The sequence below is a fragment of the Heterocephalus glaber genome, unplaced genomic scaffold (assembly GCF_053883595.1).
Source record: "Heterocephalus glaber isolate CG9 unplaced genomic scaffold, H.glaber_assembly_v1.0 deba00001447, whole genome shotgun sequence".
Lineage (NCBI taxonomy): Eukaryota > Metazoa > Chordata > Mammalia > Rodentia > Bathyergidae > Heterocephalus > Heterocephalus glaber.
The window spans coordinates 7160898-7185760 of record NW_028258299.1 but is presented as its reverse complement, the minus strand read 5'-3'; the positions used below and the strand labels follow the sequence as shown (position 1 = coordinate 7185760).

At 54.8% G+C, this 24863-nt stretch overlaps 1 long non-coding RNA gene across 1 annotated transcript; it reads left to right on the top strand.

Annotated features, from left to right (window-relative positions):
• Nucleotides 1–1395: 1395 nt before the first annotated feature.
• Nucleotides 1396–15784, top strand: LOC110345602 (uncharacterized). The gene is made up of 3 exons (XR_002389035.2): nucleotides 1396–1534; nucleotides 10110–10476; nucleotides 11289–15784. It is a non-coding gene; the product is annotated as an uncharacterized LOC110345602 (long non-coding RNA).
• The last annotated feature ends 9079 nt before the right edge of the window (nucleotides 15785–24863 follow it).

Below are 24863 nucleotides of genomic sequence, written 5' to 3'. Positions count from 1 at the left end.
AGCAGCACCACCAAGCAGCTCTGTGGCTTTGCAAATCTCAGCCTCCTTGAGCTCAGTTTTGTCATCTGCATAATGGGCTGAGCACTACATCACAGAATTGTGGCAAGCGTGAAGTGAGGTGCTGGCTGCTGGTGTGTGGCCCTTCAGGATGTTGGTAGAATCCAAAGGTCCATCCAAGAACAAAGATGTCCTTGTCCTACTCACCAGAAGCTCTGAATATGGTGGCAAAGTGGGGTCAAGGTTGCTGATGGAATTAGGGTCGGCAATCAGTTGATCTCAAGGTGGGGAGATGATCTGGGTGGGCCATTGTGATCACAAAGGAACAGGGAGATGGGAGAGTCAGTGTTGAATGTGAGCTAGACTTGATCTAGCTGGCTTTGAACATGGAAGGGGCCACAAGCCAAAGAATCTAATCAGCCCCTAGAAAATGGCAAAGGCACAGAGATGGGTTCTTCCCTGGTGCCTCCAGAAGAAGCCCAGTCCTGCTGACACCTTGATGTTAGCCCAGCTGGACCCATTTCAGACTTCTGACCTCCAGAGCTGCTGGGTAATACCTTTGCAATTTATCTACTGATTTATTGGTACTGAGGATTGAACCCCTGCTACGAAAGTGCTCTGAGCTACACCCTCTGGCCCTTTTCAAATTTTTGTTTTGAGTCTAGGTCTTGCTAAATTGCCCAGGACTTGCTAAATTGCCCTAGACTTGCAGTCCTCCTGCCTCAGCTTCCCAAGTAGCTAGGATCACAGGTGTGCACCATGGTGCCTAGTATGTTTGTGTTGTTTAAACCCCTAAGCTATGGTTATTTGTTACTACTGCCAGAGAAACCTAATATAGCAACCATTGAATGATAAATATTATTACCACTTAGTAGTCACTCACAGAAAATAAATGAATAAAAGAAACCCTGCCTGGACATCAGGAATCTTGGATTCCAGCTCCAACCCTGCCCCCGACGGGCTGTGCAATGGAGCCAGCTCCCCACTGCTCTCTGAACTCAGTGTCCTCATTTGCAAACATTAAAGCATGGATTACAAATGATCCTCGGGGTCCCCGCCTGCCAACTCCAAAAGTTTTCTTGTTATAATTATCCCCTGGAAGGTCTTCCTGCCCGCTGCAGCCCTCTCCACACCCGTTTCTCCATCTGCAATCTGCTCCCTGCTCCCGGCAGGGTCCAGCCTGGCACTAGCGGAGCCAGCGGCCCCGGAGGAGACAGTTAATAAAGGCAAGAGGAGGAGAATCAATGTGCGCTGACATCCCTATGACAGATTGGTGAGAGCGACAGATTTAATATCCTACCGTTTTCCTTCCCCAGCCCAGGGGCCGGAATTGATTAAATAAATTAAAGCTCGGCAGCCTGTGATGCTCTGGGTAAGATCATGTGGTCTTCCCGCCGTCACTGTCCGGCAGGGCGCTCCCTTCATCCTGAGATCGCGCTGCCCTGCCTTCTTGCGCAGCCTGCCCCTGGGTAGAGTCCTACACAGCGTGGGCATCTCTGTTTCAACCACACTGCATGCAGAGGGACACCAGGATCAGGTGAGAACATGGACAGGGAGGGAGAAGGGGGAGCAAAGGCAGGTTGGGACCCTCCCGAGTGCAGGTGTGAGCGGACGCGGAGTGGCACTGCTGCCCTCGGGCTCAGCCTGGCTGTGGGCCTGGGTGGTGTGGAGCAGGCAGCAGCCCCCCCCCAAGTGGAGGGCCAGGAAAGCAGAGAGGGGGAGAGCTGCTCAGGGGAATTGGTGGCCATACTGGAGCTGAGCCCACGTTTCAAAATGTCTGGGTGTCTGAAGGTGGCCTGTGTGTAAGCTCGACTCCCCGAGGGCAAAGCTGAGAGCGCCCTTCCCCTCCCCACACTCACAGCCTTCCCTGGGAGTTTCTCAGCCCTGTCCAATGGTTAGGCCAGAAAGCCTTTTGGTCACTTTCCTCCCAAGTGCTCAAGTTTATTATTCTAGTTGAGGTGAAGGCCGGACCCCTGCTTTATGGATGAGGAAACTGAGGCCAGCAAAGGAGAGTGGGTTGCCTAAGGTCACAGTTGCAGCCTGGAGCCCAGGATGCCTGATGTGTCCCCTACCAAAGCTTACTCCACATCAGTGGAAGGACAGAAGCTGGCCAGGGCTGGGATGGAGCAGAGGCAACCATAGGGCAGGGTGGGCTGGGATTCGATGATGATTTGTCCCTGGTCTCAGGGGCAGAATCTGAGAAATGCACTCCTTTCTTGATGTCCCAAAGACATCCTCAGCTTCCTTTAGTCCATGGCGACAAGGCAGTGCATTTGACAATGGAACAAGATAACAGATCAGATCAATCGGGCTTTATCTCTCAGCTTTCCCATTGACCATGGGCCCCTGGACAAGACATCGGCTGCTTAGCCCCTCTGTCCTCCTATCTGTAAAATGGTGGTGACAAGGGCACCCACTCCATGCAAAGTGGCCCTTCCAGGGCCTGACAACAGGTGACAGAGCCATGGTTTGATTTCAGGCTGCCCATTGTGGGCTTGAGCCTGGGACACCTCACGACTCATTCATGAGTTCGCGATGTCAGTGGACTGAGCATGGCAGCCCTGCCCTTGTTTGTGAGGATTTTGATCGGCAGCCCCCAAAACCCTAAATATCCAACCACTCAAGTCTCTGAGCCCCGGAGAAGCAGCAGGAAGAGGCTGGGGGTGCTCTGTTTGCACCACCTGTGTCCGGGTTGCCTTTTCCCCCGACAGCAATGCACTTGAGCTGCTGGTGGGGCTTAGGCCAGCCACAGGTCTGCCACAAGACCCTGGTTTCCTCCTGGAGTGCAGGTGGGATGTCAGGAGGCCAAAGGTGGCCAGGCACGAGGTGGATCAAGGGCACAGGGTCCGCACTCAGTGTCAGCTGTCTGCCAGCTCTGGGCCCAGCTCCTAACCACAGTCCCAGGGACAAAGTCTCTCCCTCACAATTAATTCTTGCTCCAGTTTAAACCCTTCCCAGGGAGTGTTAAGCAGATGTCCTGTGAACAGGCAGAACCCGGGAAGGAGGGGAAAGCAGGGTGTGCAGAAAGCAGGGCAAGAGGTGACAGAGCAGGGAGGGGTGCACCTGGGAAAACCAGTGGTGGCACCTGAGGGACATGGGGTCCCCGGTCCCATTTTTCAGATCATGCTCTTGAATCCAGAGGCAAATCATGCCATCCTCCAAGCCAGCCCCTGTCCCACCTGTCCACCTGGACCCAGCCCCTGTCCCACCTGTCCACCTGGACCCAGCCCCTGGCCAGCCCTTCCCTCCTGTACTGCCTTTTCCTCTAAAAAATGGCGTTCCTGGTATGTGAGTTGAAACCGCCCACCGTCTCCAGCTGATGATTTATTCCATCTTTCCCCCCCTCCGCCCTCTCTCACTCTCCCAGTCCCTGCTCTCTGCCTCTGCGGGGGAAGAACAGAGGCCCTGCCCTTGGCCCCTGGCCTCCTCGCCCCACCCAGGAACCGCCTGACAGGGTCTCCTCCTGGTGGGGTAGAAGCCACCCCAGCCGTGGAGTGCAGGCGCCTTCTCCAACCAAACTGGTGAGGATAAGCACCCCCCTTAGGGCCCTGGATGCCCCTCTTTGGTGTGGGGGAGACACACGTCCCAGCAGCAGCACCAGGCCGACCATTGTTTTCACTTTGCTCAAAGTTGCTATTTGTGCTGCTAGTGGCCTTGACCAGCCCTCAGAGCTGGAGGGAGACTAAAATGCAAGTTGTCAGAGGAACTGTTTCAGGCACAGCCTGTGCTCTGCAGGGCCGGGGACAGGTGGGGTACAGCAGGAGCTGGAGAGGGCTCTGAGCCCGGGCAGAGGCCGGTGCATGGCCTGAGAGAAGTGCAGGCAGGGGCTGCGGCAGATGGCTCAGGCTGCCCCCTCCTCCTTACAGGGCGGCACCAACCCCAAAGCAGGGGCCGCTCATGCCACATCGAGGCAACCAAACTGCTGCCTGCTGGCCCCTGTCCAGCTCAGCTGTGCCCTGGCACCGGCTAACCAAGGTCAGAAAGTCAGAGGCTGCAGCCAGGGAGGGTAGGAGGGGACATGGCTCCTCGGTGTGCAGAAGGGACACTGACCGAAGCCTGGAAGGGAGGACCAGAGGCCCCCCGGGTCTCCCCAGCTCACCCAGCAAACAACAAGAGCCAGAAATGAGAGCCCTGTGCCAAACCCACCACAGGACACTGGCTTCTCTTCACCCTCTCCCCCCGGCCCGGTGGGTTGCACTGAATGTGGCAGGCAAGGGATCTCCGTGCCATGACTATTTTAAAAACACCTTTAAAAATAAATGCATGGATGTAATTTTTTAAAGATTCAAGCAGTACCAAAGAGTAAAAGGTAACTTTTCCCCTAACGCTGCCTTATTCAACATTTTTCTTTTTCTTTTGGCAAACTGTACACAATGTAAAATTTACCATTTTAACCATTTGTGAGTGTTCAGGGCAGTGGCATTAAATCCATCCTCATCACTGTGCAGTCATCACCATCTGGGACATCTTCAGCTTCCCAGGCTAAAACTCTGTCCCCATTAAACACCAGTCCCTGGCCCTGGCCCCAAGATCCTGGCCGCTTCTTTTCTACTTCCTTCCCCATGACCCTGACTGACCACTCTGGGCATTGTCTGAGTGGGTCGGGTGGCGTCTGTCCTTCCCTCTTTAGGGCTGCACTCTTCCAGGTACTTCTGTGCCCCTCACCCCACCTTCCCCTCGCAGAGAAGCCTGGCGCTGTCCCCACTTGCACTCTGAGCCCCTCCCTCGTCCCTCGACTTCATTCAGATGCAGTGAGCCAGAGCTATCTTTCCAACCCATCCCTATTTACAGGCATCATGTGGCCTCCCGTCCCTCGGCCACTGTGACCGATGCCACCGGCTTGGCACAGAGCTCCTGGTGCGCAGGTAGATCTCTCTGCAGCCGCAGGCCTGGGAATGAAACTGCTGGAGCAGAGGGTCGGTGCACTGTCTGTCCTGGGAGACGCCCCAGTCACCCTGCGAGGCAGCTCTGGGCCCCACCCCACCCACGGGGGCTGCTGGGGAGAGGGCAGAGAGCCAAGGAATGGAGTGGGCGCAGCACCTTCTGGCTCTTTCAGCTTCTTCCTGGCTTCAAGGGGAGCAAGCTGGTGACTCCCCATTTGCTGTCCTCAGTAATGTGGTTTCCTCCTCGGATTCTGGTCCCTAAGGCAGAAGTCCAGGCTGGCGAAAGGCTCAGCGCCCAGCCTGGCGGCTTGTGAGTTCTCAGACCCCATGGCAGCGGCTCATAGCTCAGCTGCCAGGGAGGCCCTGGCTGAGTTACGGCTCCATTGTTCCTCTAGCAGATTCCTCCAAGGGCATTGATCTTGGGCCTTTCTTTCCCTGAGATAAACTAAGAAAATTCACAGCCTGTGTGTCTCCAGTGTAGGCTGGGAGGGGGCGCATCAGAGACGTGGAGTGAGGCCCTGGTGCACTGGGGAGGCTGCAGTGGGGCTGGGGAGGTAGGGCCTGGGTGCTGTCATGGGGAAGAACCCCAGTCCATTTGCTCTGCTCCCAGGAAATCATCCTTGGCAAGTGTGAGAGGCAACAGGCAATGAAACAAGACTGGCAGCCGTTGCTCACCAAGCCCTCGCTGGGGGCCAGCCTCTGGGATCATATTTTCTCACTTAACTCTCCCTCCAATCCTGCACCCCAGAAATGGTCTCATTTTACGGAGGCGGAAATGAGGTCTAGCCAGGCTGGCTGGCTGAGGCCACAGAGCTGAGGCGAGGGCAGAGCCAGGCCTCTCACCTGCCCAGGGCTCTAGACCTTGGCCCTTGGTGCCTGAGCCCCGGGCTCTGTTTGTGGTTGTCTCAGCCTCCCTGTTCCCTCACCCCTTTTCCAGGCCCCAGTCAAGCCCCTCAGGTCCCACCCTCCAGCCTCCCTACGTCTCAGTCCCCCCCGTAATCCACCAGCCCGGGGCTCTTCCTGCCTGCTCCTCCCTGGCTCTAATCCTATAGTCAGCCAGGATTCATTGCTGACAATAATTAGGTCTCACAAGGATAAAACTTAAACGAGTCCAAAGCCTTCAGGGACAGCATTAGCACGCTAACTCTGTTTGTGGTTTAAATATTAATGTCAGAGTGTAATTACCACCCCTTCTGTCAAAGGCAGTGGTTTGGAAACAGTTTCAGCCTGGCAAATGGGATCCATCCATCCCACATGGCCATGTCCAGAGCGGGAACTTGGCATTCTAGAGAGTTCTGGAGCTTTAGAACTCGGGGCGTTTAGAACAATGACTCCAAATGGACAGCCTGGAGACGCAGTCTGGCCTGCAACGTATTTCAACAAAAAGAATACATTTGTATGAAAACCCAGGTCTGTCCTTTCTCTTGAGCAATAAGAAAACTGAGCCATGCTGGACCACAATCCAATGGTGACTGGCACAGGGTAGCTCGCTGTCCCCCGGGGTAGCTTGTCACCTTTAGTCCTCATCACTTTCTTTTTTTTTGGTACCGGGGCTCGAACTCGGGGCCTTGCACTTGTGAGGCAGGCAGTAGAAACACTGAGCTAAATCCCTGACCCCCAAATGGTGAATTTGCATAAACCAGGCTCCAAGGGCCTTTCTTTTTTTTTTTTTTTTTTTGGTACCGGGGATCGAACTTGGGACCTTGTGCTTAAAAGGCAGGCGCCGGAACCACTGAGCTAAATCCCCGGCCCCCCTCATCATTTTCTACAGAGCCCCACACAGCCCGCACTTTGTCCTTTTGTTTCTGGGCCTGGGGGACTCTGAGTTGACCACTCCTGGTTTAGCATCTGGAAGGTTTGGAAATGAGGAAGGTTAGAACTCCAGAGCTAAGACTGAGGACCCAGCAGACCCAGCTCTTGGTCTGGGGGAAGGGGGACATCTGGGGGAAGGCTACCCGGGCCTTCCCCTGCCCTGCCCACACACTGACCTCCTTGGTGAGGGTCCTGATTGATGCCAAAAGCACACTTGCTCCGGAAACGAAGCCTCAGCAGCTAGAGGAGGGTGGCTCAGGAGTCCCAGGCCTGCTGGACTGGGTCATGGGTCTGCTGTTCCCAACTGGCACCATCACAGCCATCCTGAAACATCCCAATTCAGCCTGGAATGACAGGCGTGGCCCCGATCCAGCCAGCAGCCGGGCAACCTGGGCAGGAGGCTCAGGGAGGGGGTCACACAGTGTGCTCCTAAGAGAGGGACCCTGCGACACCTAGAGAAGGGTCTGAACTTGAGGACAGTGAAGAAGGCTCTGGAGTCGGAGTAAGGATGTGAATCGAATCTCTGCTTCTCCTCTCACCTGCTGGAGAGCTTGGGTGAGTAGCCCTGGCGGGTTGAGCCTGTTCTAGTCTGTAAGTGACAGAGACCATGCCAGCGTCCCAGGGCTGTAGAAGAAACAGATGAAGCCCCAGGCCTGGCACATGGCCCGTGCAGGCACTCAGTGACACCACACAGGAGCTGACTGCCCACCAAGCTCAGAAGAGTGAAGCTGCTGCCAGACCAGGACCCCAGGGAGGGGAGGGAATGCTGGCTGGGATGTCAGTGGGCAGGGAGGACAGGAGGACAGTGTGGGGCCCTGGGAGCAGGCGCCAGTCTGCATTCCCCGTGCACGCCCAGAGGAAACAGGGTCACATTGAAGTCCCCTTGGCTCGCTGCTGCAGGGGAGTTTATCATGTGACTTTAAAGGTTCCTCCTGGGACCGACAGAAGAGGGAATGAGATGCTCAAGGCAGAGAGACCCCTCCTTCACCAGGGAGCAGCCCACGGCAGATGCAGGATGGGGCACTGCCCCGGCCTCTCTCTCTCTCCCTGGGGTTCCTCTGTCTCCTCCCTGCTTCTCTCCCCCTCTCTCTGCCTCTCCTCTGCTCTCTCCATCTCTTGAGCTCTGTCTTTCTTCTCCCAGCTCCATCTCTCTCCAGTCCCCTCAGTCCCCTGGTTCTCCATCCCTTCGCCCCCGAGGGTATCCCTTTCCTGGGATGCTCTGCATGTCCCCCGGGCCCTCTCCTTTCCTCTGCAAGCCAGCTGTTCCTTTGTTCCACGCAGAGGTCAGGTGTGGCCCTGGAAGCCTCCACTTGGCGGATCCCAGCTTCAGTGCCTGCCTTCAGAGGCTGAGCACTGGCTGGACCAAAGCCCCCCTCCACCACCCACCGCAGGGGCTTCGTGGGCCAGCGTGCAGGGACTCAGCACTATCCTGAGAAGAGGGGCCAGGCACCGATGCCTCACAACCTGTGGTTGGGGTCAAGTTGGTTCCTGGCCAGGATTAGTACTGGGGGCCAGGATTTCACTGGCAGTGAGCCTGACATTTAGGGGGCACCCTAGGGCCACGGTGTAGCCATAACTCCCTGAGTGGAGACAGAAATGGCTGCACCAGGGCAGAGGGAATGTAGCCCCTCCTTCCCGGGGACTAACAGGCTCTGAACAGAGCACTTGTCACATGACCCAGCCCAGGCACCCCCTGCCCAGGCAGAACAGCGCAGGGAGAGGCCAGGAATGACAAGGCACCTGCCCTGGTGTGCTGCCCTGAGAACATTTGTTGACTGACTGCATGTGTAAGTGCCAGGTGGAGTTGTGGATTTGTTTATTATCTGTTTGTTTGTTTGTTTGTTTAAAGATGGAATCACTATGTTGTTCGACTGGTCTCCAGCCCCCGGGTTCAAGAGATCCTCCAGCCTCAGTCTCCAAGTAGCTGGGACAACAGGCATACTACCATGCCCAGCTTGGAGTTGCAGATTTTAAAGAAACAAGGAGAAAGGGAATTGGGGAAGCAAAGCTAAGGACCGGGCAACTGGGGAAGAGAACACAAGGCAGATGGCCAGAGGGAAAGGGAACGAGAGGAAGGAGCAGCTAATTCATTTCACTTCATCTCTGTTCATTTTGGGCAAATAGAGCAGAAACTCAGACCAAGGAGGGAGGAAACAGGGCATGAAATTGCGCTGGGCCTTATAATAGCTCCGCCAGCCAGGTGGCCGCACTGATGACCCAGCTTAGTCCCGCCTGTGCCTGTGCCTGTGCCTTGGGCTGGGCACCCCAACCTGGTGATCAGGCAATGGGGCGGGGGATGTCGCCAGCAGCTTCTCTGAGCCTCCCCACCTCCTGTGGCCCGAGTGGCTGCAGAGCCAGGAGGTGGTGGCGGGGAGACTCAGCCGAGCACACTCCAAGAAGCCTGTGAAAGGATCCCCGTTAGACATCAGAGAGAATCCCCTGGAATTTAAGGGATTTGCTGCATTAATAAGACCTGGATCCAGATGATCAAAAGGATTTCTTGAAGTGGCTGCCTAGAAGCCGCTGAAGGCCTCGGTCTGGGGCTGGGCTGCAGGAAACCCTCCCTTCCCTCTGCAGCCCCAGGGCTGAAGGTTGGGTCAGCTGGGATCTCTGGAGGCAGAAAGACGAACAGGCTCCTGTGCACCTGCTCCCGCTGCCTGGTCTGGGCCAGCCCTCTGGGGCTGTGCCTGGCAGCAGCAGGTATGAGGGTGTTGGGAGTGAGACATGCTCCCTGTTGACACACTGGGGGACCCGGCTTTCCAAGCTGGAGTGGGACAAGAGGGGACCCCTGAGCAGCTGTCTCCTACCTTCCACATTTGCATGTGGGCATCTGACCTGCTGGGCCCCAACTCAGGGCTCTGTCCTCTGGTCTCTGTGAGTTACTTTCCTCTAGCTCAGTTCCCACCCCAGTGCTCCCCTGCCTGCTTGGCCCCTTGGCTTTTGGAGAAACTGGATGGACCTTGGGAACAAGTGTCACCTAATGTGGAGCACTTATTCCATCCCAGACCTTGTGCACATGCGTCTCACAGGATATTGCCACCCTCATTCCGAAGCCAAGAACCCCAAGACATAGAGATCGCAGTAGAAAGTGACAGATGAGGCACGGTGCTTGTGACCTCGGCTGCAGGGTGGGTGGCAGGTGGAGGTTGCTCTGGGCTGGAGGGGGATGGATGGGCTGCGTGATGGGTGAGTGATGAGCTGGTGGACTTGGGTGGGTCAGGTTGATGGCTTGGACAATGGGGTGGTGCGAGCTTTGGAGGACAGGATGAGAGGACCAGGGCAGGATAGCCGGGTGGTTAGGCCGGATGGGCAGATGCTGGACCCACAGATCACTGCACACAGCACACAGTCTGACTCCACGTCTGGCCTCTCTCCTTCCTTGCCTCTAAGAATCTCCTTTCCTTCTTTCTGCCCAAGGCTCAGCCCAAATTCTGCCCGCCTTCTCATGCCACCATGAAAAGAGCAAGCTCACCCGTGTGGCAGCCTAGGCCCCCAGGTGGGAACCACTCACCCTGTCAGCTGCTGACTCTGCCAGTGACTACATTTCAGGGGCAGTGCCTGGTGCCAGGTATGCGGGACAGGGGATAAATATCTGGCCAAGAGAGAGAAGCACCCAGGGCTCCTTTCCAGTGCGCCCTGCCCTCCACCCTGGACCCTTCAGAGATCATCTCCAAGGCACAGCAATGTGAGGACTCTGGCCACAGCCGCCAAACCATCCTGCAGGGCTCATTCCAGGCTCCTGCCCTGCAAGGTGCCATGGCCCATGCAGCCCCAGCTGCAGAAGGTGAGTTTCTGACAGCAGTGGCTCCCCAGGCTGCAAAGGCTACTGGGGTGAGCACACAGAGTGGCCACAGCCTGGTCCAAGAAGCCTCTGGCAGCCCCTGCAGCCAGCATGGAAGGTGGAGCCTGGGCCAGGTAGGTCCTAGGTCTGAGGGTCTGGCAGTCTTCGTGGAGGCCAGAGGTCACCCAGCCCTTGTGGCCTGAGCCCTGCTTCCTCCTCTCCTCTGCAGGTGATTTTCAAGCACTGCCTCCTCCTGCTTGTTTACCCTCTTGCAGGGACAGTAGGGGGGCATGGAAAGGAAAGACAGCCTCCCCCTAGCAAGGCAAATACTTTCCCCTCTAATTGGTATTTGCATGGCAAATCCTGGTAAAGACGTGATCATTTGCATGTTCTAGGGGTAATGATATTTGATGTTGTCAACTTATTACAACCTTAATCACCACTCAATTTCCTGCTTTCCAAGCTCCCAATCACACTGCCACCCAAAATAACCACTTCTTTGAAGCTTGCACAGAGCCCTCCTGGGAGGGAGCCATGTGGGGACTCCAGGGAGAAGGCTGAATGACACTCACCCCCCAAAACGTGCTCCCTGTCTCTGCCTCCCCTCCTTCCTCTCTCTCCTCCTGCCTCCCACCTCCTCCTTTTCTCCTCTCCTCTCCTCCTCTCTTTCCTTCCTCCCTTTCTTCTCCTCCTTGCTCGTCCCTGTCCAGTCCTCCCCACTGGGGAGTCAACCCCAAGAGCAGACCCCCAGCAGGAGCAGGAAGAGAAGTTCCCTCGATGAGACAAGTATCTAATTGGGCCATGTTTGTTTCTAGGAGCAAGAGGACCACTTTTTCCGAAGGCTACAATGGCCTCCCCCAGCCTGTTTACAGAAGAAAGATTTTAAAGGAGTAACAAACATGTAACGCGTTCTGCTTGTGCTGGGCTGTGCTTGTAACATCCCTTCCTGTCCACTCCGGGGACAGCCAGGGTCTGCAGGAACCTCGGGACAAACACCCCTGACACCCTCCAGCTGGCCCTGTCCTCCACCATGAGGCCTGCCCTGGCCCCACTCCCATTAAATGTGGCAGCACCGGCTGCTCTGTCCACAGCATTCGCGGGGTGGCACACACAGGACCCTTCCTGTCCTGCTCTTCCTCTTGTCCTTCTAACACACCACACCATCAATTTACTAGGCCACATAGATGCTCCATGAATATTTATTGTCTAAATGGAAGAATCCTCACAGGAACCTTTGCAAGTAAGCACAGACCTTGTCTTCATGAGGAAACTGAGGCAGAAAGAGGTTGGGTGACTTGCTCAGGGCCACACTATGCTCGAGCCCAGTCTGTCCGACCCTTGCTCACCTGGGTGCTGCCCAGCAGTGACGAGTGTGGGCCACCCATCTGGCACTGTCCTGCAGACCAGATGGAGACTTGCCACCCATACTGAGCAATCGAGCAAGGACACGGTCTTCGCCTGCCTCAGTTTACTCATTCATGAAATGGCACTGACTCTTAGAGTTGGGTGAGGACTCAGGAAGGTTGCTGTGGCCCACTTTGCCCAGCATCTGCACTGGCAGGTGCTCCGTGGTGCCACCCTGCTGGGCTCCAGCTCTGAGATCGCTGATGAGCACCACCCATGCTGTGAGTGTGGGCACTACTCACTGACTGAGGGCCATGGGGCCAGCCCAGCAGGCTCGGGGGACACTGTAGATCAGGGGGTGCCATGAATCAGGGGGCTCTAGCACTTCCTTGGGAAGGGAATCTAGGACAAATGCTGAAGTTCATAGAGCCCAGCCTCGGGACTGGAGGAATCTGGGGTTCTGCAAGGGGGGAGGGGGGTCACTTGTCACTGGTTCATGGGACCCTGCAGGAGACGAGCCTATGGTCAGATGTTGGGCGACAGCTTCTTCTATCTTGCTGACTGCAGGCATGAAGAGGACAGGGCCCACCCCACCAGGTCCCCTTCCTCAGGTCCTCTCCAAGAGAAAGCTGCATGCCAGCAGCACCACCCCCCACGCACCTTGGGGGGCCACAGCCTCTAATCAACATCACTGGGTAATCAATGTCCTCATTTTTTGCCTCTAAATGGCTCAGGAAGACAGTTGTTAAATTCCCATGTAGTCATTCAAGGAATCGCAGCCTTTGACGGGACCTCTAGTTGCTGAACTTGGGGGCGCACCCAGCCCCATTCCTTCCTGTGGATTCTCCAGCTGAGAGAAAAATGGCACCGAGGCTCCACAGAGAAGCAGGCAACCCGGCCTCATCCCGGCTGCTGCACTGGGAGGGTTTCCTGGAAAGAGAATGCACTTTGAAGGAGAGAGGTGTTGGTGGAGTCAGGGGTGGGGGACAGCTCAGAACAGATGAATTAAACATTCACTGAGCTCTTTGGAAGCAGCAGCTACCAAAGAGGGGAAATGCTTTAATTAATAAAGCACAGCCAGGGAGAGGAAGCTGTTTTCTGATGCTGAGCCTCAGGGGTCCAAGAACAGGATAAACAGAGCAGAAGCCACTGCCCCCTGCCAGGGTTGTGCCAGGGAGGGCCATGTGTCCCCTTGCAGGGCCTGCCATCCACCCAGACCCAGGGAGGCAAGGCCTGTCCTTTCTTGGCTTCAAAGCTCAGACCAGAGGGAAGGCTACCCAAGTGTGATGCTGCGTAAGTCATTTCCTCTCTGGACCTTGGGTTTCTCACCCATGGTTCTCACCCTGGGTCCTGGGGAGCCATCAGGTTCCTGGAAGATATCTCAGAGATGTCTTTGGGGACCAGGATGCAGGCAGCTGGGGCTCTAGGATCCAAGCCCCTTTAGCCAGAGAGGTTTTTCTTTTATCACCTGATATCAGGCTTCAAGTAAGTTGTCCTTTGAAGAAAACATGGCAGGTTTTTCTTAAAAATTGAAAGCCACTGGCTTAGATGTTTTCTCCTATCTCTTCAGAAGCCTGGGCCGCAAAGTCAAACAATTCCCCATTGGCCAGTCAGCCAACATCTGTCACAACCAAACACCCAGCCTGCACCAGATGCTAGCACTCTCAAAGGAAGCTAAAGAGGCCCTATCTTATTTCTAGGGGCCTCCAATCTAATCCAAGTGCAGCAGATAGATGGTACATGCAGCTTTGCCTCTGACTGTGCCCATGGCAGACATTACTAATTGATCACAGAGTTCATCTGTGACCTCATACCTTTCCCAACCTAGTGGTCCTCTGAGAAGCCTCTACCGATTGATTGGCCCAGGAGCAGAAAATGAATCCTCTCCATTCCCTGTATGTCTGCTCTAACAACAGAAGTTTCTCAAGGATTTAAGCAAGAATCTCACTATTGATCATGTATACATTGGGTACTTATTGAGCACCTACTGAATGTCAGGTTCTATTCTAGGAACATATTCATTCCTCTGTATCTTACAGCCAGGGAAAGACATAGATGATAAACATGTGCAGAAATATAAAAGTAAGAACATCTCAGAGGGTGAAAAGTGAGGCAGACAACTAGTGATACTAAAGAAAAGGGTTGGCTGGCTACTTGGCCTTGGAAGGGCAGGGCAGGCCTCTTTGAGGAGTCTCATCTGAATAAGGAGGAGATATCTGAATAATGGGCAGTACAAAGGTCTAATGAAAGATCCATCTTGACAAAGGCAACAGCCATACAAAGGCCCTGTGCACAGCAAAGAAAACCCCAGGGCTGGGGCTTGAGGGAGGAATGAGCTACAGAATGAGGTGGAAGAGGCAGGCAGAGGCCAAGTCTTGTGAGTCTTGTAGATCATTGTCAAGAGTCTGAGTCCGAGAGCGAGGGTAACCATCAAGTGGAGGGACAGGGCTGATTGACCTTAGAAGCTCTTTCAGCAGCACCGGCCCGTGCCCTGCTAGGCCATGCTCATGGGATTTCCCCGAGCCCACCATAGAGCCTGTGCTCTTGCTGGCTCCTGGGCACACATGGTAGAAGGCTGTGCTTCCATTTCCGGAGACTTCTGCCTGGGGAGACTCAGCCCCATCTCTGCTGATCCTCTTGGGTCCTGTGGGATCTGTCTCTTTTCCAACTCAGCTGCTGGGCTGCCCTTGCATGTCTCCTGACTCCTCACTGACATCCCCATGGCTGCCGGCTAAGGGTTACCTGCCCTGGGGTGAGCAGGGGGGCAGGGGGCTGGGAGTGACCATAACTGAGAGGGGAGGGAATTTGGATGCAAATCACAAATAACAGCAGTGGCTCATTCAACATGTGGGACCTGCTGCAGTCCACACCCACCCCTCCCTGGACCCCGACATACACCACTGGGCCCCCACCCCAGCCCCTCCCAGCCCAAGTGGCCACCGTTGTTCACAAGGGGTCCACAGGCACTTTGGAGATTGCCTGTGGAGCAGATAAATGATGTGTCTCGCCCATCTGCATAAGACCATTTCTGAGGGTATAAAGATGCTGTTATGATTCATGGAGGGGAAATTTTATGTATGCACGCAGGCTCGATTCACAGTCACTGCTGTGGTATTGAATGTTCCCAGTCAGTGAGTGAGAAATCACAGCTGCCGTCATGTGGGACCCCACAGACCCGCCGGACGAGGAATGGAGGAGACTTCGGAGAACGATGTTCATATCCAGCGTTGGGCGGTGGGAGAGGCAGCTCCCAGAGAAGGCAGTACAGTGGGAGCCAATGTTTGCAAATGTGGAAGGAGACGGACCACAGCACACCGCAGTGAAAGGATCAGCGGGCAATTTTATCTTTTTTTTTTTTTCCTTTGTGCGCATTCCTTTTCTCAACATTCTACCATGAGCCTTAGCCCCTAAACTGAATCACATAAAAAGAGGAGACAGCAAGGTGGAAAAGATGAGGAGCTGCGGGGGTCCCTTAGAGAATTCCATGCAACGTCCCTTGTGCCCTGCGAGGGGGCAGAGGAGCAAGCCCTTGGGGCTGCCTGGCCTGTGGCTGGTTCTGCAGCCAGGTGGGTGGGGATGGGCGTAGGGAGGAGCATAGCTAGGGCATGAGCGTCCCAAGCTCTGGCCTGCAGGAGAGCCCTAGGGGTTCTCAGCAGCAGCTCGGGAGGGCAGGAGCGCCGCTCCCCCCACCCCCCCAGCCACCACAGGGGCTGGGGCAGCCAGACCTCCCCAGTGCTGTCTGCACCCTCACTGATTTCTCTCACACCCACGCTGGCCTTCCTGGGACATAAAGGCTTTGGCTCAGATGACAAGGAAAAAAGAAAACCCAAAAAACTCTGTGTTCTCGTTTCAATCTAGGGAATGAAAGTGTGTATAAAACAGCTTCTTATTGGCAGCTCCGACTCTCTCTACCTTCAAGGGTCTTTATTTCACTCTGCTGGCAAATTTCTCCCGACAGTTACTGCCTTTGACGAGTGTGCCGGGCTGCAGCGGGCAGGCGGGTGGGCAGTGTGTCCTTCACATCCTGCCTGTGGGAGACGCAGCACCTGGCTTCCCTTGAGGGCAGGACAGATGGTGGGAGATGGGGGGGCAAGCTGAGTGTGACGCCCCGGCCCCCACCTCTGCCCAGAGCAAGCCCACCTGGTACTAAGAAGCCAGATGGGAAAGGGACTTCATTTCCTGTGTCACACTCTGGCCTAAGGGGGTCGGTCCCCTTTGCTGCTCGGCCTCTGGGCCCTGAGGAATGGCTCTGTCTCAGGTTTTCTGGGTAGCAATGCTGACTTCTGGCCTGGGAGGGACAGAAGATGCACGGTGAGCAGGAGCAGCCTCAGGAAGCATGATGGCCATGCCCTGGCCATTTGCTCTTCTTCCCAGGGGGCTGGCATGGGCTCCTCAGGCCTCTGGGAGCTGTGGGAGATGCCCCTGGGGAGCAGGTGTGGCAGCACCAGGCACAGGGCCAGGTTAAAACTGCAGGTGGCACAGAGGATGGCAGATGACTCTGTGATCGGTGCATGCCCTGGTGAGAGGTTCAGCCCTTCAAGAATGACATGCCCTTCGGTCTGGCGCTCCTGGGCTCAGCATCATCCTTGCATGGGACAGTTCTGAGGCCTTGGTGGACAGGGGTGGGTACACGCCAGGCTGTCATGGCCTGGGTGACCGGAGTCAGCAAGGCCCAAGGGTGTGAGCTAGACAAGGACCTGCCGCGCCCCCAGCAGGGACCTCAGCTGACGAGGCCACTGACTCTCGGTGGGGTTTGCCGCTGGGTGCATCCCATTCCCATCTTGTACCCAGGGCAGGGAGGGGCTTGCCATAGACCCTGGGACCCCTCCCCCAGGCATGCTGCGGCTGCAGGCCAGAAATTCCACCCTGGGCCAACACATGCAGGCCTGTCCTTGACTGGCCTCATTGTAATGTCTCAGAGTCGGGGCAGAGGTGACTCATTTGTTCAACAAATCTTTGCTGAGCCACTGTGATGTGCTGCTGGCCATTAGGGCTGTGACCCTCCTGGGTCACCGTTCATTTGCCTGTGAGAACCCTGCTCCAGCTCCTGACAGGTTTGCTAAGCAGAAGAAAGCCCATCTCTCTACCCTCTGTTGCTACTCTTCCGCACCCTGGGAAATCAGAGCAAGGTCGCTACTGAGGGCCACTGCCTCTGCCCCATGCGATGAGCTCCGAGGGCACAGGACCATGATTCCTTGGCCGGCAAAGCACAGCACCTCACCTTTTCATACCTTTATTTGACACATGTTTGTCGAGCACCTGCTGTGTGCCAGGCTCTATTTTAGACCCTGGCAATAGATCAATGAACAAAACAGACCCTTGTGGAGGTTCATTTTAATGGGGGCAGGAAACAATGAACAAGTAAAATGAAGCAGGAGAAAGGAGGAAGGCAGGAGTGGCAATAAGATTCCAATAGGGTGGCCAGGGATGCTCTCTCTCGCTGGGTGGGTAAAATCTGAACAGAGACTTGGAAGGAATGAGGGCCCACCCTTGGTTTATATGAAGAGAGAAGATGCAAAGGTTTAAGAATGTACTGTTTAAGGAATGGCGGGGAACCTGGGTTTGGAATGAGGGAGGAAAAAAAGGGAGGGAAGTGGAAAGGAGGAGGATCTTTATGAGACTGTCTCAGGGGTGGCCTCCAAAAGGTAGGTCCACACCCTAAACACCCTCATCCTAGGAGCTAGTGAACGTGATATTATTGAAAAAGACTCTATCTCAGTTAATTTCCCATTGTGGGGACAAAATACCTGACATCCACAATTTAAGCAGGAGAGCTTTATTTGGCTCACAGTTTTCGAGGGTTCAGTCCATGGCTGGTTGTCTCTAAGGCAAGAATCACATGGCAGAAGAAAGCTGCTTACTTTATGGCAGCCCAGAAGCAGAGAGACAAGGGATGAGCTGGGGAGAGAGGTACACCCTGCCAGGTCACACCCCCAGTGACCCACCTCCTACAACCGGACCCTCCCTCCTAATAGCACATTCACCTACAAACTCACCCATGAATCCCTTTATGGGTGAGTACAGCACTCTCCCGATCCAATCCCCTTCCAAATGCTCCACCTCTGAACACAGGAGACTTTGAGGGAACATTTTAGATGTACATCATTACAAGGTCTTTCCAATGTAATTAAATTAATGATCTTAGATGTGGAGATCATCTTGGGTTAGCTGAGTGGGCCCTGAGTCCAGTGACAAGTGTTTCTATAAAAGAGAGGTAGAAGAGGATTCAAGACACACAAGAGAAGACACAGACTCAGAGAAGAGCATGCCACAGGAAGACAGAGAGAGAGGTGGCCACAAGCCAATGAATGCTGATAGCCACAAGAAGCCAGAGTGGCATTTCCCCCCGAAATGTGGTCTGGCTGACACTGACTTTCCATGTCTGGCCTCCAGAACGGGAATGGCCCATTTCTGTTGTTTTCAGCCCCGACATGGGTGAAAGTCATCCCTGCAGCTGGGTTAGGACCCACCTGAGGACACCTGTGGGCTCACAGCCTCCAGTGGTCACCCAAGTGCAAGGCAGCTCAAGGTGCTCCGTGTCCATCAAAGTCCCCAGCCACTGTGCTGGGTGCAGCTGCTCAAGGAGAGCTGGAGGCAAATGGAAGGGTCAGGAGGCTTTGGCCATCACCAAGCCAGCCCTGGAGAAGCACTGTGGGAACTGACACCCAAAGAGCAGCCCTGCACCCCCAGAGCTCACCATGCAGAGCGGAACACTGAAGAGGGACGAAGAGACCAGGCTGGGCGGAGGGCTTCACATGTGGCCCAGTGGGACGCACGCCAGTCAGCGTCACATCATTGCCTACGTTTCATGCTCGTCAGAACTGGAGAGAGTAACACTGCTGTACTCATTCTGCAGATGAGGAGACTGGGGCTTGCTCAGAATCACGGAGCTGAGGAGAGCAGGACAAAGCTGAGACTCTCGTGTCTGAAGAACAGGAAGAGTGAGGGAAAGGAAGGAAAGCGCTCAGGCAAGGCCAGTGGATCAACAGGAAGCAGAGTGAGGACTTGAACTCAGGACCTCAGAGTTCATAAACCACAGATTCATGTGTACATGATGTCCTACAAGTTATGTTCCAGGGCAGAGGGGGCCTGGCCAATGCCAGGGCAGGGGCCATCTTCTCCCAGTACGGGGGACTCTACTCTTGTGTCCGAGGGCCATGGGCAGGTGGACCACTCAGAAGTGCCCTCCAGCCCCACCCAACAGGGCCCTACCTCCACCAGCCCCAGGCCCCAGGCCAGGGAGAAGCCAGGAGCTCTCAGACAAAGACCAGCAGCCACGCTGGAGCCACCTGGGCCTTGATGCTGACATGGGCTTAGCGCCCCATCCCCCCGGATTAATATTGTCAACGCAGCCTGAACAAAATTAGCCACATGCTGGCAGCTTGTTTTTAATTGTTTCCAAATACGCATCCTAATGATTATTCAGTTCTAAATAGGAAGTGATGGCACGAGCAGAGTCTGTCTCGGTGACACGGGAAGGAAGGATTACATGTTCTCGGCAGCTGCCACGGGGACCCCAGCCCTAGCCTTCAGGCCGGGTACTTTGTCTCTTCTTGTAGCTGTTCCTAATAACTACATCAGATCAGAGAGAGGAGTGGGGAGCTGACACCTTCCATAAAACAACCGCGGAGATCGGGCCCTGGGGAGGCGCAGCTGACGGGCAGAGGAGAAACAGAACATGGCCAGGCGGCCGGCGGCGAGTCCAGCCTGCAGCTTGTGGGGCACACGCGCGTGCGCAGCTGAGCCCCGAGTGAGGGAGGGGTGTGTGGAGGAGGCGGGAACAGGGGCGAGGCAGGAAAAGGGAGGGGGCAGTTACCCACCTCACCCCAGCTTGCAACACTCCCAACATGAAAGGACGCAGATGCACACGCACACACGCATCCACACATGCACGAATGCACACACACGCACCCCACCCAAGCTCACCCCAGCCTCCATCGCAACTATGCATGCCGTCAAATCAGGTCACACAGAAAGCGAGCCTGGGCTTGGGGGGAAGGCCTGAGACCCTTTTGAGAATCGGATAAACACTGTAGACTCTCGGCTGAAGAGTTTGGGGGTCCCCAGGTGCCCCCCAGGCTGCTCTAGGCCCCCAGGTGAGCTCAGGCTCGGTGGGCGGGGTGGAACTCTGACTGTCATTTAGTCATTTATGTTTGGAGGGTTCAGAGAAAGCTCTGTGGCTCCTCCAGGCCCTGGCAAAGTACGCCTAAGTGGGGATGGGGAGGTTGGGGTGACTGCTGTCAACACCTTGCTGGCAGAGCTGTTGACAGGCACAACAGCACTTAGTACAGGGCTGGACATGGAAAAGGGCACACAGTAATGTTGGGTATGACTGATTAGGGAAAGGGCCTGCAGAGAAGCACTGAAGTCCTGCTTCTGTGGCAACTGCTGTGTGACCTCAGGCAACTTCCTGCCCCTCTCTGACCTTTAGTTTTTCCCTCCATGGGTGATAGGCTTTGATTTTCTGATTTGTTGAAATCAGGAACCCAGGGCTGTGAGCTTCTGTGGATAAAGAGAGCAGAGGGGCCTGACCCCAAGCTCCAGGAACTCAGCCATCCCAGAGCTGGGTCTGATGAGCAGCAGAGCTTGCATCACGAGAGGGAAGGCTTCACGCCTGGGCTGAGACCAGGGCCTCTGCCTTGGGTCCAGGCTGTGTTTATCTCTGTTTCCCCAGCTCCCCGCACATGGCCTGCACATAGAAATTCGAGCAGGCCAGGCCTGGTGGTGCATTCTTATAGTCCCAGCGCTCTGGGAGGCTCAAGTTCACACCCAGCCTGGGTAATTTAGCAACTTAGTGAGATCCTGTCTCAAAATAAAAAATAAAGAAAGGTCAAGGGGTTTAGCTCAGTGCAAAGGCCCTAGGTTCAATCCTCAGTGTGGGAAGGAAGGAAGGAAGGAAGGAAGGAAGGGAAGGAGGGAGGAACAGGAAGAAATGCTAGCCAAGAGGCAGGAGGACACACCTGCATCCCAGACCCTGGCCCCTGATTCTCTGAACCTGCCTACACCATCTCTCCCCTTTCCAAGCAGAGGGGCCGGTTTGGCTGTGGGTTTATCACTTGATAGCCAGTTGCCATAGCTGGGAACGATTTAACTCAGTATTCTGTGTTATACTCAGAAGAAATGCACAGCTCTTGGGCCCAGGGACCCTGAAAGCTAAAGTGTGAAAGAAGACCCAGGTCTGCAGTTTGGGCCTCCAAGGCCAGGGCTGTGGGCATAGAGTCAGAGCAAAGGGTTTAAGGCTGGGTCACGGGGCAGTGCACCAGGAAGAGGATAAAACCCTGGCTTCATCTCACCTGCGTTCCAGCCAGAGGATAAAGCAAGCCTTGGTTCATTTGTCAACGTCATACACAGTACAATGTGCCGGGGGAGGGGGGGGCTAGCCACAGGGAGGGTCTAGACACATGGCCTGGGACAGATCTTTTCCTATCCTCTGCTGGCCTCAGTTTTCCCTCTCTAAAATGGAGATAACCAGCACTCTAGAAGGCTGAGGCAGGAGGACCACAAGTTCTAGCCCAGCCTGGGAAATACACCAGCTTATGGAGACTGTCTCAGAAGGGGCTGGCACTAGGGATGTAGCTTAGTGCAGAGGCCCTGGGTTCAACCCCAGTACTGCAAACAAACAAACAAAGAAAATGCAGAGAAGTCCTCAGAAGGGTGAGAGCTCCCCCTGTGAGCTGTTAGCTCTGCTTCTCGGGTGGGCAGCCTTGGCGAGGGATGAATGAAAGCAGCTGGGCCGGGGGGCTGCTGGTTACTTTGCTCACAGCCTCAGTCCTGGCTACCAGGTTTGGTTACAGTCCTAACCAAGCCTCTCCCCCTCTTTTCCCTGTCATCTCCCCATTATCCAGCTTGGACCACACAGCTAGGGAAAAACATGGTGGCCTCAGTGACAGCCAGCTCGGGACCTCCGCAGAGTTTTCTGATTGACTTATAAAAAGCAGGAAGGAAATCGCCCCAAGGATTTGCCATTCCTGCCTATGTGACCTTGGAATTGCAAGGACGTGGTGGTGAATAAGACATTCAAGGACACAGCGGCTGACCTGAGCCAGTTTCCCCAAGACTGAAAGTCCCGGCACCCACCTTGGGTGATACACAAGGACTGAAAAGTGCCGAATCTCGGGCCACCCAGACAGTCCCCTGGGAACGGGGCTCTGCAGCTCCCCAGACCTGGTGAGAGAGGTCCCCGGAAGGGCCCCAGGAAGAGAATTTCATGAAATGCATCCAGTGGAGAAAGCCACATTTCTACATCAGCACACCTTACGGTAAATATGTACTCTTTTTTTTGTTATTGTTGTTTTATTTTGTTTGGGACAGGGTCTTGCTCTGTAGCCAAGGCTGGCCTTGAACTCAAGGCATCCTCCTGCCTCAGCCTACCAAGTGCTGGGATTACAGGCATGCACTACCACACCCAGCTGATATGTACTTTTAATAGATAGACACAGATAATCTAATAAATTAAGTAAATAAATGTTCGACTACCTTTTCCAATTAATATAAATTCAAGGTCTTGTTGGGAAAATGGAGACCTCCCTTATATTCAGGACCGGGTGCCTTGGGTGCTCTTCATCCGAGTGACCTGGGAACTGTGGATAATTTGGATCCATTCATCCTAGGCAGGAAAGGAGGTTCATCATTCATTCATTCATCAAACACATATTTATTTAGCACCGTGTGCCAGGGACTTGGGACGCAGTAGTAGGGAAGAAGAAAAAGCACAAATGCCCCTGCCTTTGAGAGTTGACATTCCACTGGGAGACCCAGACAATAAATTCACAAATAAATAAAAAAAAGAAAAAAATAGAGCATGACTTGGGATGGGGAGACAGGGATGCTGGGATCTTAGAAGGAGGCCAGAGATTGTTGAGGAGAGATCTGAAGGCAGGGAGGCGACAGAGGCCATGTGGATTTCTGGGAAAGAGAACAGCAGACAGAGGTAGCGGTGAGTGCAAAGGCCCTGGGGCAGGAGCTGCCTAGGATGTCGAGGACTGGCAAGGGAGCAAGTGGGGAGCGAAGAAGTGGAAGAGGAAAGTGGAAGGAGATCTGGTCACAGATGAAGGGGAATCCTGTGAGCCTTGCAGGTCAGAGTCAAGCTTTGTTTTTTAATGTGAGACAAGAACACATTTGAGGGTTTCTAAGAAAGTGAGATGGTTTGTGTTCCACAGGCTCCCTCTGGTTGTTGGGCAGAGGATACAGTGGCAGGGACAAGGACACGCGAGAGAGCAGCCGAGGATCCATTGGCATAAACCAGGGAAGGGTGGTGGCTGTTCAGAGGCTGACAATAAGAAGTAACTGCCTCTCAGGTGTCCTCCGGAAGGAAGTAGGGCAGGCAAGACGTGCTGATGAATTAGATGTGGAGGGTGAAGGGAACAGAGAAGTCCAGACTGACTCTGAATTTGGTTTTTGTTTTTTTTTAATTTTGTTTTGTTGGTTTGTTTTGGTTTTTTGAGGCAAGGTCTCTCTATGTAGCCCAGGATGATCTTGAACTTGAGATCCTCCTGCCTCAGCCTCCTGAGTGCTGGTGCACAGGCATGCACCATGTTGGTTTGGGCAACTGGAAGAACACGGGTGCCATCAGTGGGGGCGGAGAACAAGAGCATTTCGCAGAAAGCTCAGAAGCTCAGTGTGATGTGTGAGTTTCGTGCTGTCCTTCAGTCCTCCAAGTAGACATGCATAGGCTGTTGGCTACCTGTGTCTGGACTTCAGGGGACGCTGGCGGCTGAAGACAGGAGTGCTGGGACCATCAGATGTAGGTGGCCCTGGAAGCTCTGAATGTGGAGATCATTTAGGGAGTGACTTTGGGCAGAGACTTGAAGGCTCAGGACAGTGTCTTCAGCATTTAGAAGTCAAGTTGATACAAAGAGACCAGAAAAGAGGTGGAGAAAGAACAACCAGAAACAAAGGGAGAAACAGGCATCCTGGCCACCAGAGGAAAGACAGGTCTGAGGGAGGGGGCAGAGCATGGCATGTGGCCTGAGGGAGTCACCGGAGACCCGGACAGGGACCGTTTTGGTGGAGCCATGCGAGGGGGATCGGGGAGCCCGATGGGAGGATTCCTGGGAACAAAGGACCTGGGGCAGCAAGCGAGGGACCTTGTGGAGGAGCAGAGCTGCAGAGGGAAGGGAGGCACAGTGGAGAGGGGGTTCTGTCCTTTAATCTCTGCTGTGTGGAGCAGCCGTGGAGGTGGAGATGGGTGACAGAGAAGAGCGAGAGGAGACAGCCGCCAGCCTTGAGCAGGGTGAGGATGCAAAGAGGGCAGAGGTGAGCGATGACCAGGCTCCCCCGGGGAGAGGGTCCCCGGAGCGGCGGGGCCTGTCTCCTGTGCCTTCGATGTCCCAGGCACCAGAGCAGGCCCAGCGCAGAGCTAGGCAGAAGGGGTGGGCGCCTCTCACCAGTGCACATCAGGTGAGAGTTCTTTAAAGCGTGGCCTTGCGTGCCAGGCCTGGGTTCCATTCCTGACAATGCCAAAATTGTCTTGCTTTGCCACCAGGCAGCTGTGTGACCCTGAATACATTTCTCAACTTCTCTGAGCTTCCATTTTGCTCTTAAAACCAGGAGACTAAGAGAACCTACTTGATGCGTGTAGAGCTCTGATCATCGTGCCTGAGAAGAGCTCCCGAGGGGTTAACTATCCTCATTATCAGCCGTTCAATAATTCCCTGTTCCACGCTCGTCCAGAGTTTAATAAAATCCAGCATGTAAAAGGAAATGGATGTCGACATCAAATTGCAATGCACAAGCCCCCAATCGCTCATAATTGTTCTGATCATGTATGACCCGAAGTGGCCCTGGCAAGAAAGCAGCCCCGGGGCCTGTGCTCTTCCCAGATAAGATGCTCCGGTCTTAGCTGCAAGGAAGCATGGGGAGGAGGGGCAGTGACATCATTAGGGAGAGGACATTAAATCTGCTCTACTCGCTCTTTTTTTTTTTTTTTTTTTAAGCAAATTACTCACGAAGGCTGCTACATGGGGATTATTAGTGGCCGGCTGTTGGAGCAGACCCGCAGCTGCTCTGTACTCCTGGGGGACAGGCCGCACCGCCACTCACGAGAC